Raw genomic sequence first — 17,995 nt, 5'->3', positions numbered from 1 at the left:
CTGATAATCTGGGTCAAAACGGGCCACGTCACTGCTGGTCTCACCAAATTCACAGGCGGTCTCACACTCAAATTGTAGCAACCAGTCCTTCTAATACAAACAATAGACGTTGATAGATTTACTATACTTACAAGGACTCAACCTAAATAGAAGGTTTAAACAAGTATTTTGTTTTCATTAATGTCTTTTTTACTTTAAACATCTTTGGCGCACAGGATTGTAGGTACCTGATCAAACCTTCTTTCAAACAGCGTCACCTATCGATTGGGCGTCTATTATGAGTATTGAAGGTAAAAACAGTTGTATGTCTTGGTACGTGTACTTTTGGTATGAGAGAATGGGAAATGATCCCATCTCTGTGTTTTATTTGAAAACGTGTGATTTCATAACTTTATTCAAATCGGGAAACAAAATACGATCGTAATTTCTCAAATGATTTTTCAAATTTCAGAAGTGCTCTATATCTCTCGTGTCGCAAATAATTGAGGCTTTTCTCGTTGCTGGCATGGTTTGGAGTGTAATTTACCTCCACTGTGATGGTGGCGTTCGATATTTGACATTTGAATATAAATCTGTCAATTTACTTTAGAAAGTAAATGTTGTTTTCTAGAAATCTATACTGAGATGTATGAGGAACAACAATTGGGCGTATTCTTAAAAAGACAGACCTACAGCCGACAAAAAGGTTTTGATACGTTCATATCATATGACGAGTCAGGAACGTGGTAATTCCATATTATTTTGCATTGACTAATTTGGTTAATACAGTTTAGCAAGCAAATGCACAGTTCCATAGTACAGTTAATAACATGCTCAAAAGCATTCAGTGTGTCACAGCACCGCAGACCTAAACTCCATGTGCGTACGACTGCGTGTGATTTTTGTTTTAATCAGAAAGACCAGGGGAGAGCGCGAACGCAGTCCACGACTGTTGTGTTTATACGGAGTAGAGATGAACGCGAATGCAACTTCTTTATTCAGCAACTTTTTATTTTCTCCCCACTCATGTCTTACATAGCAGTACAATGCCCCTGGCGCACCACAGAGCCCCCAACTGTCAACATTATTTGAGACCTCCAATAACAAACTATATAATATTATAGTTTCAACATACGATAATACTCACAAGCCCCTTATGATGAGTAATATAAATGGACTTAGTTTTCCCTCGCCCGGACGCGGGTCACCGGGGCCTCCCTCTGGAGCCAGGCCTGGAGGCGGGGCTCGAAGGCGAGCGTCTGGTGGCCGGGCCTTCGCCCATGGGGCCCGGCCGGGCATAGCCCGAAATGGAAACGTGGGTCCCCCTTCCCATGGGCTCACCACCTGTGGGAGGGGCCGAAGGGGTCGGGTGCAATGTGAGCTGGGCGGCAGCCAAAGGCGGGGACCTTGGCGGTCTGATCCCCGGCTGCAGAAGCTGGCTCTTGGGACATGGAATGTCACCTCTCTGGCTGGAAAGGAGCCCGAGCTGGTGTGTGAGGCAGAAAGATTCCGACTAGATATAGTCGGACTAGCCTCCACACACAGTTTGGGTTCCGGTACAAGCCCTCTCGAGAGGGGCTGGACTCTCTTCCACTCTGGAGTTGCCCACGGTGAGAGGCGTCGAGCAGGTGTGGGTATACTTATTGCCCCCCGGCTGGGCGCCTGCACATTGGGGTTCACCCCGGTGAACGAGAGGGTAGCCTCCCTCCGCCTTCGGGTGGGGGGACGGGTCCTGACTGTTGTTTGTGTCTATGCACCAAACAGCAGCTCAGAGTACCCACCCTTCTTGGGGTCCCTGGAGGAAGTGCTGGAGAGCGCTCCTTCTGGGGACTCTATCGTTCTACTGGGTGACTTCAATGCTCACGTGGGCAATGACAGTGAGACCTGGAAGGGCGTGATTGGGAGGAACGGCCCCCCTGATCTGAACCCGAGCGGTGTTCTATTGTTGGACTTCTGTGCTCGACACGGATTTTCAATAATGAACACCATGTTCAAACATAAGGGTGTCCATGTGTGCACTTGGCACCAGGACACCCTAGGCCGCAGTTCGATGATCGACTTTGTAGTCGTGTCATCGGATTTGCGGCCGCATGTTTTGGACACTCGGGTGAAGAGAGGGGCGGAGCTGTCAACTGATCACCACCTGGTGGTGGGTTGGCTCCGATGGTGGGGGAAGATGCCGGTCCGACCTGGCAGACCCAAACGCTCTGTGAGGGTCTGCTGGGAACGTCTGGCAGAATCTCCTGTCAGGAAGAGCTTCAACTCCCACCTCCGGCAGAGCTTTTCCCACGTCCCGGGGGAGGCGGGGGACATTGAGTCTGAGTGGACCATGTTCCGCGCCTCCATTGTTGAGGCGGCCGACCGGAGCTGTGGCCGTAAGGTCGTTGGTGCCTGTCGTGGCGGCAACCCCCGAACCCGCTGGTGGACACCGGCGGTAAGGGATGCCGTCAAGCTGAAGAAGGAGTCCTATCGGGCCGTTTTGGCCTGCGGGACTCCGGAGGCAGCTGACGGGTACCGGATGGCCAAGCGGAACGCGGCTTCGGCGGTTGCTGAGGCAAAAACCCGGGCGTGGGAGGAGTTCGTTGAGGCCATGGAGAATGACTTTCGGACGGCTTCGAGGAAATTCTGGTCCACCATCCGGCGTCTCAGGAGGGGGAAGCAGTGCAACGTCAACACTGTTTACAGTGGGGATGGCGTGCTGCTGACCTCGACTCGGGACGTCGTGAGTCGGTGGGGAGAATACTTCGAAGACCTCCTCAATTCCACCTACACGCCTTCCATTGAGGAAGCAGGGCCTAGAGACTCTGAGGCGGATTCTCCAATCTCTGGGGTCAAAGTCACTGAGGTAGTTAAAAAACTCCTCGGTGGCAAGGCCCCGGGGGTGGATGAGATCCGCCCAGAGTTCTTAAAGGCTCTGGATGTTGTGGGGCTGTCATGGCTGACACGCCTCTACAACGTTGCGTGGACATCGGGGACAGTGCCTCTGGATTGGCAGACTGGGGTGGTGGTTCCCCTCTTTAAGAAGGGGGACCGGAGGGTGTGTTCCAATTACAGGGGAATCACACTCCTCAGCCTCCCTGGTAAGGTCTATTCAGGGGTGCTGGAGAGGAGGGTCCGTCGGGAGGTCGAACCTCGGATTCAGGAGGAGCAGTGTGGCTTTCGTCCTGGCCGTGGAACAGTGGACCAGCTCTACACCCTCGGCAGGATCCTCGAGGGTGCATGGGAGTTTGCCCAACCAGTCCACATGTGTTTTGTGGACTTGGAGAAGGCGTTCGACCGTGTCCCTCGGGAGGTTCTGTGGAGGGTGCTTCGGGAGTACGGGGTGCCGAGCCAACTGATAAGGGCGGTTCGGTCCCTGTATCACCGATGCCAGAGTCTGGTCCGCATTTCCGGCAGTAAGTCGGATTCGTTCCCAGTGAGGGTCGGACTCCGCCAAGGCTGCCCTTTGTCACCGATTCTGTTCATAATTTTTATGGACAGAATTTCTAGGCGCAGCCGAGGCGTTGAGGGGGTCCGGTTTGGGGACCTCAGCATCGCGTCTCTGCTTTTTGCAGATGACGTGGTGCTGTTGGCTTCTTCAGGCCGTGATCTCCAGCTCTCGCTGGAACGGTTCGCAGCCGAGTGTGAAGCCGTCGGGATGAGGGTCAGCACCTCCAAATCCGAGTCCATGGTCCTCGATCGGAAAAGGGTGGAATGCCCTCTCCGGATCGGGGATGAGATCCTGCCCCAAGTGGAGGAGTTCAAGTATCTTGGAGTCTTGTTCACGAGTGAGGGGAGGATGGAGCGTGAGATCGACAGGCGGATCGGTGCAGCGTCGGCAGTAATGCGGACCCTGTACCGGTCCGTTGTGGTGAAGAGAGAGCTGAGCCAAAAGGCAAAGCTCTCAATTTACCGGTCGATTTACGCTCCTACCCTCACCTATGGTCACGAGCTATGGGTCGTGACCGAAAGAACGAGATCTCGGATACAAGCGGCCGAAATGAGTTTTCTCCGCAGGATGTCCGGGCTCTCCCTTAGAGATAGGGTGAGAAGCTCGGTCATCCGGGAGAGACTCGGAGTAGAGTCGCTACTCCTCCACGTTGAGAGGAGCCAGATGAGGTGGCTCGGGCATCTTATCAGGATGCCTCCTGGACGCCTCCCTGGGGAGGTGTTCCGGGCATGTCCCACCGGTAGGAGACCCCGGGGACGACCCAGGACGCGCTGGAGAGACTATGTCTCTCAGCTGGCCTGGGAACGCCTTGGGATCCCCCGGGATGAGCTGGATGAAGTGGCTGGGGAGAGGGAAGTCTGGGAGTCCCTCCTGAAGCTGTTGCCCCCGCGACCCGACCCCGGATAAGCGGAAGAAGATGGATGGATGGATGGATGGATGGATGGATGGATGGATAATACCACATCTCCCTTTTTCCAGGGATCATAGGGTAGACTGCCTTTGTCTCGTCAGACCTTAGAGCAGTGGTTCTTAACCTGGGTTCGATCGAACCCTAGGGGTTAGGTGAGTTGGCTTCAGGGGTTCGGCAGAGCTGGTATGTCATTGCCCCGCCCCCGCCCCGCGACCCCCCCCCCCCCCCGCCCACGGATGGCTGAACACACCTGAATATCGTGTAAATTCGTGATAACGCATATCTGAACTGTTCTTGCAAAGGCAACAGCAGAAGTCACACTGATTTGCTGGTATGTCATCCCCCCCTATATAGAGGGGTTCGGTGAATGTGCACATGAAACTGATGGGGTTCGTTTAACCCGCCCCCCAAAGAGGGGTTTGTTGAATGCACATATGGACCTGATGGGGTTCGGTACCTCCAAAAAGGTTAAGAACCACTGCCTTAGAGGATTATTCTGCCTCTTGTGTAGAAAGGTCTGTTCCTAACTTTTGCCAAGGTCTTTCAGGGCACCCTGATGGCACGAGTGCCTCTTTTGGGTTGTGTCGCTCTTGTATGCATGTCCTGCAGTTCAGTACCATTTTGTTCACTTGCTGGCTGAGTCCCGGCCACCACACAGATTGACGTGCACGTGATTTACATTCCAGGACACCCAAGTGTCCTTCGTGTAATTTGAACAGCACGTCGTTCCTCATTGCGGAAGGTATTACCAGTCGTGTGTCCTTTAGCATCTTTCACTGTTAATGTGGCTCGCTCCGGCCAGTCATTTTTTAGCGCTGGTTCCTGTTTTGCATGTGCTGGCCATCCTTCCATGCACATGGTCATGACACGCGAGCAGACACTGTCGGCTTTCAACTGCTCTTTCAGGTTTTCTGTATATGATGAGCTGACAGGTAGACTCTCAGTGACACAGTCCACAAATATGTTTGTGCTCTCCATCAGCTCCTGGTCATCAGTGGACATGCGTCATTTTACAGGTTGCACGTGAAAGTGTGTCTGCTGTCCAAAGCGACTTTCCTGGTACGTGCACAATGGAGTATGAGTAGCGCATCACCCTCATCCTGAAACCCTGGATTCTCTGTGGCAAAAGATCCAGTGCTTGGGCTCCAAGCAGGATGAGAAGGGGTTTATGGTCGGTCTCCAGGCAAAACTCCTTTCCAATGAGGAAATCCCGAAACTGTTCACAGGCCCATGTGAGGCCCATGTGAGGCCCAGAGCTTCCTTCTCCACCTGTGTGTATCGTTGCTCAGTTGGAGTGAGTGACCGTGATGCGTAAGACACAGGCTTCCATCCTTCCCCTCATTTCTGAAGAATTACGCCCCCCAACCCATACGATGATGCATCAGCAGATACTTTGGTGTCTCTGCCCGGGTCATACATAGCCAGCACCGGAGGAGAGGACAGAGCTTTCTTTAGGTCTTCAAATGCTGCTTTTGTCCTTTTGGGGCACGACCACCATGCCGGCACACCAATCAGTTGGCTCCTTCACCCGACTAATGACGCCCAGAGCTTCCATGCGCTGGAGCTCTCTCTTGACTTCACCCACCAGTGGTAGTGGAATCCTCCTGGTTTTTTTTACTGAATATGGCACGGCACCTGGCTGCTTCAAAATGAGGCTTGTCATCTTTCTGTGGCAACTGTGATTTTTTTCTGTGGCTCATCACCTGACACCTACCCACAGTTTGCGGTGTATTTGTCTCCCTAGACTCAATATATATATTTGTGTGTGTATATATAAACAGTGATCTCCAAGAACCACCATCATGTGTTTTTTTTTTTTTTAACAACGATTACTTCTAGAACATTCCTTGAAAATAATACGTCCTCATCAGTGAGTTGTTTTAGAACAGGCCTGTCGGCTACTCATGTGGTAGTTGGGGGCTGCCTTTTGCCGATGGGCACAACTGTAGTGAATACAAACTTCCTGTGTTGCAGAGAAGAACCAGCGGACACACATAGTCATTGCTTTTCTTTTTGTACCTTTAATCAGAAATCTGCTATTGGCTGTAATGAAGATTTGGCACACAAAACGTACCTATATTCCTGGACTTGGACTCTGACTCGGGGACTCGGACTCGGTCGGACTCTGTCATTTTTGCCGGACTCGGACTCAGACTCGGTGCTGATTTTGACCGAGTCCACCGAGTCCGACAATAAAAAAATCACGTTCAATTTTACTTTCATCATGCTGCTCAGAATGCGAGTAGGAATACTGTCCACAGCCCTGCTTACGATCAATGCGGCCACGTTGAGTTGCACTTAGGCTAATGTTTACATTATGTACCAATGTCAAGGACGATTATGTCACCCAGCTTATATCATTGATGTGTTTCGATAGTTGTGGGGTCGTCACTAATTATTTGTGTTTAGATAAATGTCTGAGCTATAATGGTGTAATTAATGATTAAAAAATATTATCTTACATGTCCCGTGTTTCAGAATGGTTATTTAATTGGGCAAGAGTGTTTTCAAGCGTTTTGCCTCATGCCAATGGCACTCAGGGCTAAGGGTGGGCTTCAATGACCATTTTTGTAAAGCCACGCATTTAATACCATGTCAAATAATATATTAGAGTGTAGGTTATGTTCCAATGTATCCACTTCTATCGGTTAAATTGTCAACCGTACATTTATGACTATGCCTCGATTGATCTACGTTATGAACTAGCACAACTCCGGTGGGGCAGGGAAAATGTTATCGATCCGACGTCCGATTGGAACGTCGCCTCACTTTTACGTCCGCCCTCTCAGCAAGGGATCCTATATAAGCCGAACCAGCCAGTGTGAAAGCAGTTGCGTTCGTTCTGATAGATTTTGATCTAAATTAGCCTTGACTAAAGACGAAGCAGTCACATGAATTAACGGAAAAAATTGACAGCCGGACTAGGACCCGGACTCGGACTCGGTGGTCAAGAGGCCGGACTCGGTGCAAAAATCCGACCGAGTCCACAGCCCTGGCTCAAACCTCATTGAATAAAGTACATAAGCAGACAAGTATATTCACATATTAAATAAATAAAAGAAACATTTTAAACATATAATTATACCTACACACCAAATCAATAAAGAAGACATAACTAGACATTTTTGATAAGTGGTAATGAGAAAGGTTTTTATAACTTTATGATCTGATATATATATTTCTGAGCACTTTGAAATAACAAATGTTTTTTGATATATTGCCTGAATAGCTTAATGACCCTTAAGGAACTGTTCAATGCATGCCTGATGATTTTCTAAATCACGGACACTGCCAAAGTCGTCTAAAAATGTTCAGTACTTGATTGTATCTTATGTTTTGACTAATTCTAGACACCAGTTTTCGATTACTACTGAACGTTCTGGACAGAGGGAAATATTTTGCCTAACAAAGAAAAGATATGGTTGAAAGCATGATTAAACTAAGAATATGATGACGTAAGCAAGTACATGGAGATCAAAAGAACAAACAAACAAAAACATGGTAAGTGGTGAGTACAAACTTTGCATGGTCAGGGAACATTAATAAATAGGTAGATGATGTCACAGCCAAAAGCTCACATAATTCCGTACAAAATGACAAAATTGAAAGAATGATGAATGGATGAGGTGGAACAGTATATGTGCAAGAATGTTTACAGGAAGGTCACTTGGAGATAAAACCAGCAGGTGCCAGAGGGAGACAGCCAAGCCAAAGACGATCGTCAAGGCTGAAAGACGGAAAGGACAACAACAGCCCCCACAAATCGAATCTCCCATAATCAGCACCCAACCCCACGGAACCAGCTCTCACCGAACCAGCACCCACTCCCATGGAATCAAACTCTCCTGTGAACTTGCCCCACCCCAAAGACTCATCACCCATCAAACTCGGCCCACACTGGCCGACTGAATATGAGCTGACCAAAGAACCTTGAACGTGGCCTTTTCTGAATGGAGACTTTGCGCTCTTGAAAGGCCCAGCGCTGTATTGTACTTTCCTGAAGACAGAGCTTTCTGAACAAGAATTGTGATTGAACTCAACCAACCTGTGTAAGTCTAATTTCTGCTTCAGTGTCTTAGCATTTTCCTAAATCTGAAGAAATCAAACGAGCACACAGTGAGTAAATTGGATAACTGGTGATTGGCAATGACTTTTGCCGTGAGGCGCAGATAGTGCGCTCCCTAAATTGTGGACAAAATCCAACAGGTGCATGAACTCAATCTGTTCTTCAACAGATTTGATTCCGCCTCCCCCCCACCCCTTCACCTCGCTCCGCATCTTTTTCTACCACCTTCGACACTCCAGCCCCCCCGCCAGCTCACCAACCCCCTCCCCCGGACTCACTCTTCTGTCTCCTGTCTCCACTCCATCACCCCGGTCTTCCGACATCCCCCTCTTCTTTACAGATCTTCAGGTTCACTTCAGAAAGATCAAAGCAGGGAAGACCCCGGGCCCAGACGGCATCTGGCCGAGACTGCTCAGGGATTGTGCGGACCAGCTGAGTGGTGTGGTCAGGTACCTGTTCAACCTAAGCCTGAGCCTGAACAAGGTCCCAGTACTGTGGAAGACCTCCTGCGTGGTCCCTGTACCAAAGGTGCCATGCCCCAAGGAGCCTAACCACTTCAGGCCTATTGCCTTGACTTCCCACCTGATGAAGACTATGAAGAGGATCATCCTGGGTCACCTGCGTTCACTAGTGGGAGCGCAGCTGGACCCCCTGCAGTTTGCTTACCTGCCTGGTGTTGGGGTGGACAATGCATTGATTTATTTACTGCACAGAACACTGCTTCACCTGGAGGACAACAGGAGCACTGGGAAGATCATGTTCTTTGTTTTCTTCAGCGCTTTTAACACCATCCAGCCGTCACTGCTTAGGGTAAAGATGGAGAAGGCGGGTGTGGACCAGTGCCTGACTGCATGGACAACGGACTTCCTCACCGACCGGCCGCAGTTTGTGAGGTTACATCGCAGTGAGTCCGACGTGGTGCACTGCAGCACTGGTGTCCCCCAGGGTAGGGTGCTCCTTTCCTTTTCACCCTGTTCACGTCAGACTTTACCCACGACACCGCACACTGCCAAATCCAGAAGTTCTCCGACGACATGGCCATTGTTTGAAATGTCGCAGAGGGGAACGATCTGGAATATAGGTTGGTCATCAAGGACTTTGTCAGCTGGTGTGAGCTCAACCAGCATCAGGTGAACAACACCAGCAAGACGAAGGGGTTGATTGTGAGCTTCGGGAGGACAGCACCCATCTTCACTCCAATGAACATCCAGGGATCGGACAGTGAGGTAGTGGAGAACTACAAATTCCTGGGTGTTCGCCTTAACAACAAACTGGACTGGACTGGACTGATCACACCCATATCCTGTACAAAAAGGGCCAGAGTCGCCTCCATCTGCTGAGGAGACTGAGGTCCTTCGGTGTGTGCAGGGCTCTCCTCCGGACCCTCTATGACTCTATGGTGGCCTCGGCCATCATCTACGCTGTGGTCTGCTGGGGTGGGGGCAGTAGTGACCGGGACAGGGGGGGACTGAATAAGATGCTCAGAAGAGCGAGCTCTGTTCTGGGCTGTCCCCTGGACTCCATTGAGGTTGTGGGTGAGAGGAGGACGTTGATTAAGCTTAAATCCATCATGGACAACACCTCTCACCACCTCCATGAGAGTGTGCGGTTCCTGAGCAGCTCCTTTAGCGGCAGACTTTTGCACCCTCGGTGTAGGAAGGAACGGTTCCTCAGGTCCTTCATTCCCTCTGCTGTCAGACTTTACAACATGCACGCCGCCTGATAAAATGAATGTGTTTCGTCTCTACTAGCAGCACTTGTGTTTATCCTTGTCTGTTATTTACCCTTTTTTGTAATTCTGGCACTTGTTTTATTCTTGCACTCGTATTATTATTGCACTGATATGCGCTGCTGTGACAAGTGAATTTCCCTGCTGTGGGATGAATAAAGTTCAATCAATCAGTCAAGAGTTGGTTCAGACTGAAGTCAAGTTTTTGATTTCAAAGCATGACACGTTAAATTGACTATGAAAGGAATCGTCTGATCCGAAGTCAGGTGCCTTATCCATTAGGCCACATCGCCATGTGAAATACTCCATGTTTTCAGTGTGGCCTTGATAAGACTGTTTAACGGTTCCCAACAAGCAAGGATGCCCAATGTGGGAACCGAACCCACGGCCCTGAGTTTAAGAGTCGCATGTTCTCCCCACTGAGCTAACCAGGCTTTTCGACCTTGGAATTGTTTCATTTTTTCATTTTTTTTGAATGGGTTAGGGGAAATAGAGAAATGTTTTAAGTGTGGCCTCTGAAACACATCTATTGATAAGACTAAAGAATCAAAGGTTCCCGACAAGTGTGGGCTGCCCAATATGGGGATAGAACCCACAACCCTGAGATTAAGACTTGCATGCTCTACCACCTGAGCTAACCAGGCTTCTCCTATTAAGAACTGTTTCATTCTTTCACTTTTTTTTAATGGGTTTGGTTCACGAAAACCAGAAGCCACGTTTTAAATCTGGCCTCTGAAACACATTCGTTGATAAGACTAAACATTTAAAGGTTCCCAACAAGTGGCAGCTGTCCAATGTTGTCTCTAGTTGGAAACCCCAGCCCGAGTTGGAAACCCTAATTGGAAACCCTTGCCCCAGTTGGAATTCCTAGTTTGAAACCCTACCCGGAGTTGGAACCCTAGTTGGAAACCCTAGCCCAAGTTGGAAATGCTGGCTCTAGTGTGCAATAGAGAAAGCATTTTTTCTTTTGGTTTTTGTCACTTTGTTGCACTGAAAATGGAGATTGGGGGGGAGTCAGCACAACAAAAAAGAAATCAGAAACCAAAACCTTTCTGACAGTATAGAAAAGAATAATAAATAATACATAGAATAAGGTTTACTGTCTGTGAAGTTGAGTTTAATTGAAATGGCCAGTGGTTGAATCAATTTTACAGTAAAATAGCTTTGTAAAACCAACTATTCATGGCCTCGGTAGCGCAGGCGGTAGCGCGTCAGTCTAGTAAACTGAAAGTCGTGAGTTCAACCCTCACACGGGGCTATGTTTTATTTAGTCCTAACGCTAACTCGAGCCCTTGTTGGAAACCCTAGCCCCAGTTGGAAACCCAACTTTGAGAATGGTCAGACAGAAGTACCTTTTTCTTTTGATGAAGTTCAGTTTGATGGAAATGGCCGGTGGTTGAATCAATTTTACAGTAAAATAGAATTTTAAGACAGGTGCCACAAATTCTCGTTGGCGCAGGCGGTAGCGCGTCAGTGTCGTAATCTGAAAGTCGAGAGTTTGATCCTCACACGGCGCATGATTTATATATATTCCAACCCTAAATCTAGCCCTACCTGTAAACCCTAGTCCTAGTTGGAAATCCTAGCCCTAGCCTAGTTAAGTTTGATCAAAATGGGCGGTGGTTGAATCAATTTTACAGTAAAAAACAATTGCACAAATTGCAAATGCATAGCCTCGTTCGCGGAAGTGGTAGTGTGTCAGTCTCATAATCTGGAGGTCGTAAATTCGACCCTCACACAGGGCACACTTTTATATAGTCCTAACTCTAGCCCGAATTGGAAACCCTCATCCTCGTTGGAAGCCCCAGTTGGAAACCCTGGCCACAATTTGAAACCTTAGTTGGCTTCCCTAACCCGAGTTGGAAACCCTAGTTTCAGAATGCTCAGACTAAAAGTCACTTTATCTTTCTGTGAAGTTCAGTTTGATTGAAATGGCCGGTGGTTGGATCAATTTTACAGTAAAAAAGAATTGTAAAACTGTAAATGCACAGCCTCATTAATGCAGGTGCTAGCATGCCAGTCTCACAATCTAAAGGTCAAGAGTTCGGTCCTCAGGTGGGGCAGACTTTTTATATACCTAGTCCAAACTAGCCCTAACCCTAACTCTAGCCCTAGTTGGAAACCCTAGTCCTAGTTGGAAACCTTAGTTGAAAACCCTATTTTCAGTAGGGAGCAGGTTGCTCAGACTAAAATAACTTTTTCTTCTTTTAAGGGGTAGGGCAGCAAAGTAAGCAGGGATTGTGAATATCAGCAAGCACAGGTTGCTCAACTGGAGTCAAGAGAAACAAATTAAAAATTGTACATCAGATGAAAAATGTGCCTCTTTCTTTTGGCTTTTGTCACTGACATTTGGGGTCACCACAACAAAGATCAAAACAGCACAAAAACAGTTTACCTATATTTTGTCACGTCTCGCCCCCAACTGCTCCACTATGTGTCTGTCTTGGTTTCTGTCTGTGTGCTCGCCCCTCCCCTCCTGTGTGCCCATGATCAGTGTGATTGTTCCCACCTGCCTCTCGTTACCTGTCGTGTATAAAAGTCCTGTCTGCCCCTCTCTCCCTGTCGGATCATTGGTTTTGGTTTTGGTTGCTGTCGTTCGGTGTTGGCGTGCTGTCTTGGTGCCGTCGTGTCCTGCTGTCTTCTTGTTTCACGTCCCGGTCAGTCAAGTTATTGTTTAGGTCATGTCAGTTTACCGAGTCTGTATTTTGAGTTGCTTCGGTGGACCCTGGTCCGGGCTGCACTTGGTCGTCCTGCTCCATGCTCCACACCCGACCGTGACAGAATGATCCGACCATCACAGCGGCCAGCGCTTGGACCACCCTTCACCACCAGCTCCCGCTGCGACGCCCGATCCACATCCGAGCATGTTCCAGCGCCATGGGCTTGCAGCCGCCATCGGATCTTGCTCCAGCGACGCCGGGCTCACGGCCGCCATCGGAATTCCCCCCCGGCGCCATCAGCTCTGCGACCGTCGTCGGACTTCGCTGCCGCGACGCCGGACCCGCGGCCGCTATCGGAGTGCCCCCCCGGCGTCATCAGACTCACGGCTGCCATCGGGCTCCACCCCAGCGTCGCAGGACCCGCGAACGTTGCCAGACATCCAAGCCAGCTGCGTCGGACCCGCGATCGTCCCTGGCTCCGCTCCCTCTGCTGCGGCGCGTGATGTCTGTTGCCGCCGCGCACAGCCCCGCCTTCCGAATGTCGCCGATCACTGTACGGACTTTGTGAGTGGCCGCCGATCGCGGTACAGACTTCCCAAGGCGCCGCCCCAGTGCGGTTGTGTTTCCCCGAGTTTCCGCGGAGTGCGGTTCTGTTTCCCCAAGTCGCCGCCCGTGTGCTGCTGTGTTCCCCAAGTCGCCGCCCGAGCGCGGTTCTGTTCCCGAAGTCACCGCCAGAGTGCGGCTCTGTCCCCTAGGTCACCGCCAGAGTGCGGCTCTGTCCCCTAGGTCACCGCCAGAGTGCGGATCTGTCCCCGCAGTCACCGCCCGAGTGCGGATCTGTCCCCGCAGTCACCGCCCGAGTGCGGTTCTGTCCCCGAAGTCACCGCCAGAGTGCGGATCTGTCCCCGCAGTCGCCGCCAGAGTGCGGATCTGTCCCCGCAGTCGCCGCCAGAGTGCGGATCTGTCCCCGCAGTCGCCGCCAGAGTGCGGATCTGTCCCCGCAGTCGCCGCCAGAGTGCGGATCTGTCCCCGCAGTCGCCGCCAGAGTGCGGATCTGTCCCCGCAGTCGCCGCCAGAGTGCGGATCTGTTCCCCGAAGTCGCCGCCAGAGTGCGGTTCGGTTCCCCCAAGTCACCGCCCGAGTGCGGTTCGGTTCCCCAAGTCGCCGCCCGAGTGCGGTGCGGTTCGGTTCCCCAAGTCGCCGCCCGAGTGCGGTGCGGTTCAGTTCCCCAAGTCGCCGCCCGAGTGCGGTGCGGTTCGGTTCCCCAAGTCGCCGCCCGAGTGCGGCGCGGTTCGGTTCCCCAAGTCGCCGCCCGAGTGCGGCGCGGTTCGGTTCCCCAAGTCGCCGCCCGAGTGCGGCGCGGTTCGTTTCCCCAAGTCGCCGCCCGAGTGCGGCGCGGTTCGGTTCCCCAAGTCGCCGCCCGAGTGCGGCGCGGTTCGGTTCCCCTAGTTTTTTTTTTTTTGGGACGTCGGGAGACGTCCCTTGTGGGGGGGGTTCTGTCACGTCTCGCCCCCAACTGCTCCACTATGAGTGTGTCTTGGTTTCTGTCTGTGTGCTCGCCCCTCCCCTCCTGTGTGCCCATGATCAGTGTGATTGTTCCCACCTGCCTCTCGTTACCTGTCGTGTATAAAAGTCCTGTCTGCCCCTCTCTCCCTGTCGGATCATTGGTTTTGGTTTTGGTTGCCGTCGTTCGGTGTTGGCGTGCTGTCTTGGTGCCGTCGTGTCCTGCTGTCTTCTTGTTTCACGTCCTGGTCAGTCAAGTTATTGTTTAGGTCATGTCAGTTTACCGAGTCTGTATTTTGAGTTGCTTCGGTGGACCCTGGTCCGGGCTGCACTTGGTCGTCCTGCTCCATGCTCCACACCCGACCGTGACATATTTTCCTCTTTCAATTTGATGATACACTAGACATGAATACCTGTTTAGATTTGAAATCTTATCCATTAGGCCAGATAGCCATACAGGAAATTCTGACAAGTGATAGCAGTGCAATGATTTTTGAGCATATACAGTAAATCTACAGCCTAGATTCAAGTGGAGGTAACTGACTGGATCAGAAGATTAAGGGGTTCAAGTCCCTTCGTTGTCAATTTAATGAATGTCAAGAGGAAAGTAGCCTAGTGGATAATGTGTCTAACATTAAATAATAGTTTTTATTTTGTTTCTGCATTACCCAATACATCTCCTTCACATTGTGACACATTCTCCCATTATCTGTCTGTGTTAGGTAGAGAAAAAGATTTTAAAGGAAAGGTAAGTATTGTTGTGTTGTGTTTTGTTGTATTGTGTGTTGTCATTACCGTATTTTCTGGACTATAAGTCACGTTTCTTTTCATAGTTTGGGTGGGGGGGCGACTTATACTGAGGAGCAACTTATACGTGATTTTTTGTCACAAATTTTCAAAATAAAAAAAAAAAACGAAAAATGGATAAACGAACCGTGATGTAGCAAGGGATTACTGTAGTTTGAACTGCAAGTGACATCAGCGGCGTGGCGGTTGTTTACTTAAAGGACAAAGGATTCGATCACGGGATGACGAAGATGACGAAGGGCCCCATGTACTACGGGCATCTTTAGTGGCTTTGCTTGTAAGTGACACAGAGGACGAAGAGTTTTTTTTTTTTTCCCAATGATCATCACACACACATCTGGGTGTGGTGAGATTTGTCCTCTGCATTCAACCCATCCCCGTGTGATTTTGATCCATCCCCTGGGGGAGAGGGGAGCAGTGAGCAGCAGCGGTGCCGCGCTCGGGAATCATTTGGTGATCTAACACCCAATTCCACCCCTTAATGTTGAGTGCCAAGCAGGGAGGCAATGGGTCCCATTTTTATAGGTATGACCCGGCCGGGGTTTGAACCCACAACCTTCCAGTCTCAGGGCGGACACTCTACCACTAGTTTGAAGGATTTAATGATTTGGAGTGACACAGAAGGTTTGAAAAACTATTATATGTTTCACGCACACCCGGTCCTATTCTATGGAGCTCTCTTCCACCTCTGTGGCCTGAAGTGTCACCTCCAGGGATGGAAGTCCACGCTGCCACACGCCTGGAAGTCGATGCCGGTGCTTGGGGCTGCGTGGCGGTGAACTGTTTATGTTATTGTTATTTGATATATTTGTCATTTTCAAAACTTGTTCAGGAAAAAAAATATTATTCAGTGGTAATGTTGGACGTTTTCAATAAATACAAATTCATACAGTTTTAGGGTTCTCAGGTTAAAAAAGGCAATGCATGCACGGGGGCCCCCAGGGCTGCGTGCTTAGTCCATTGCTCTTCACCCTGCTGACGCATGACTGCACTGCGACCTACAGCGACAACCGCATAGTGAAGTTTGCTGACGACACGACTCTGGTGGGTCTCATCACGAAGGGCGACGAGACTCGGTACAGGTCGGAAGTTGACCTTCTGACCATGTGGTGCAGGGACAACAACCTCCTGCTGAACGTCAATAAGACCAAGGAAATCGTTGTTGACTTCCGGAAGGGTCACACAACACACCTGCCGCTGATCATTGACGGTGCTGTGGTGGAGTGGGTGAGCTGCACCAAGTTCCTGGGGGTGCACATCAGTGAGGACCTCTCCTGGTCCGCAAACACCTCGTCACTGGCAAAGAAAGCTCAGCGCCGCCTGTACTTCCTGCGGAAGCTCAGGCGTGCATGTGCTCCTCAGGCAGTCCTGTCTACATTCTACCGTGGCACCATTGAGAGCGTCCTCACCAGTTGCATCGCTGTCTGGGGTGGTAACTGCACTGAATAGAACTTGAAGGCCCTGCAGCGCATAGTGAATACGGCTGGTAAGATTATTGGTGCTTCGCTCCCCTCCCTGAAGGACATTTACACCTCCCATCTCGCCCGCAAGGCAACCTCGATTGCCAGAGATGTGAGTCACCCGGCTCACTCTTTGTTTGACCTTCTGCCCTCTGGGAAGAGGTATAGGAGCCTGTGCTCCCGCACCACCAGACTCGCCAACAGCTTCTTTCTCCAGGCTGTTAGGGCCCTGAACTCGCTACCCCCTTCTGCGTAGCGTGCGGCACTGTTGCGCTATTTTCTGGAATGTCTGTTGTGCGCACACTTGCTCCTTTTTTTGCTCCTCTTATTTATTTATTTATTTGTTGTGTTATTTATTCATTATTTATTCAGCACGCTTTTGTTATACTTGTTTACTTGTTTGTCTGTTGTGGGCCATGTCTTGTCACCATGGGATAGGGGGGAACGAAATTTCGGTTTCTTTGTATGTCTTCGGCATGTGGACAAATTGACAATAAAGCTGACTTTGACTTTGACTTTGACTTAAACAGTTCTACGAATCCTGTTTCATCCACTGAGTGTGTATGTGTGCCACACGTTTTTAGCAATTAAGCCCGTGACTGAAGATGGCGTGTGAGGTAAAGACGTCGGCCCATGATCAAGAAGGTGGTTCACCCCATGTGAGGCTCAGCCATTGCACTACGGTTGTGCTGACCTCTGCAAATTCCCCTACTGTGTGAATCTTGACTGCATTATTTCTGGTAGTGGGGGACTGTGTTCGCGCTCTCCTCTGGTCTTTCTGATGAAAACAAAAATTAAGCGCAGTAGTATGCACATGGAGTTTAAGTCTGCGATGCTGTGACACACTGAACGCTTTTGATTATGTAATTAACTGTACTCTGGAACTGTGTGTCAGGGTTCTCCAGATTATCCTTATCGTATGATTATGTTGGAATGCAGCCTGTAATAAATAACCTAGCTAGATTAGTTTTATGCTTATGTTGGAATGCAACCTGTGATAAATCACCTAGCGTGTCCCATCCTACACAAAGTCGTAAAACACCCCTTGCTATGTTTTGACTAGAGGTCAAGGGCTTTCTCTATTCAGTCCACTCTTACCCCCACCCTGTTTCTCTTAATAAAAATGCTCTTGCAGGAGGCGAGAGTCAGACCTCCATTCGAACATCGCTGTACGCACAGCGACGAATGGACTCTCCACCTGCAGGTGTCTAAAGGGACTTACTCGTCTCCCGTGTGGTTCTTGCAAAATAAGTTGGACTGAGCGAATCTCTAACACTGTGCATTTGCTCGCTAAACTGTATTCACCAAATTAGCAAATGCAAAATAATATGTAATTACCACGTTCCTGACTCGTTATATGATATGAACGTATCAAAACCTTTTTGTCGGCTGTAGGTCTGTCTTTTTAAGAATGCGCCCGATTGTTGTTCCTCATACATCACAAGTATGGA

The 17,995-nt window shown here is 49.9% G+C and overlaps 2 non-coding genes across 2 annotated transcripts; both read left to right on the top strand.

Moving 5' to 3' along the window:
- Window positions 1-11,299: 11,299 nt before the first annotated feature.
- Window positions 11,300-11,372, top strand: trnat-agu (transfer RNA threonine (anticodon AGU)). The gene has a single exon. It is a non-coding gene; the product is annotated as a tRNA-Thr (tRNA).
- Window positions 11,373-17,150: 5,778 nt separating this feature from the next.
- LOC125981568 (U1 spliceosomal RNA) lies at window positions 17,151-17,316 on the top strand. Its single transcript, XR_007486061.1, has one exon. It is a non-coding gene; the product is annotated as a U1 spliceosomal RNA (small nuclear RNA).
- Window positions 17,317-17,995: the final 679 nt, after the last annotated feature.

Source organism: Syngnathus scovelli, chromosome 14 (assembly GCF_024217435.2).
Source record: "Syngnathus scovelli strain Florida chromosome 14, RoL_Ssco_1.2, whole genome shotgun sequence".
In the NCBI taxonomy this organism is placed as follows: Eukaryota; Metazoa; Chordata; class Actinopteri; order Syngnathiformes; family Syngnathidae; genus Syngnathus; species Syngnathus scovelli.
This window is presented reverse-complemented; position numbering and strand designations above follow the sequence as displayed.